The sequence below is a fragment of the Eimeria mitis genome, genomic scaffold (assembly GCF_000499745.2).
Source record: "Eimeria mitis Houghton genomic scaffold, Emh_scaff767, whole genome shotgun sequence".
NCBI classification, from domain to species: Eukaryota; Apicomplexa; class Conoidasida; order Eucoccidiorida; family Eimeriidae; genus Eimeria; species Eimeria mitis.
This window is the reverse complement of record NW_013575624.1, coordinates 13,705-13,941: the sequence shown is the minus strand read 5'-3', so window position 1 is coordinate 13,941 and position 237 is coordinate 13,705.

Here is a 237-nt window from a genome sequence, read left to right as displayed (position 1 = left end):
CCTCTCATCTACAACTGCAGCAGCAGCAGCAGCACTCTCGCTGCTACCCTCAACCCCGGGGCCCCTATCTGCATTTGGGGGCCCCCTAGCGGACCTCTGGTTTTTATGTTTTGAGTTACATTGCTGCCGTTCCTTCTTATCTCCTCAGCAGGTGCAGCAGCGGCTGCAGCATTTCTTGGGGGCCCCCCCGGAGGGGGCCCCCCAGGAAGGGGCCCCCCAGGGGGGGGCCCCCCAGGG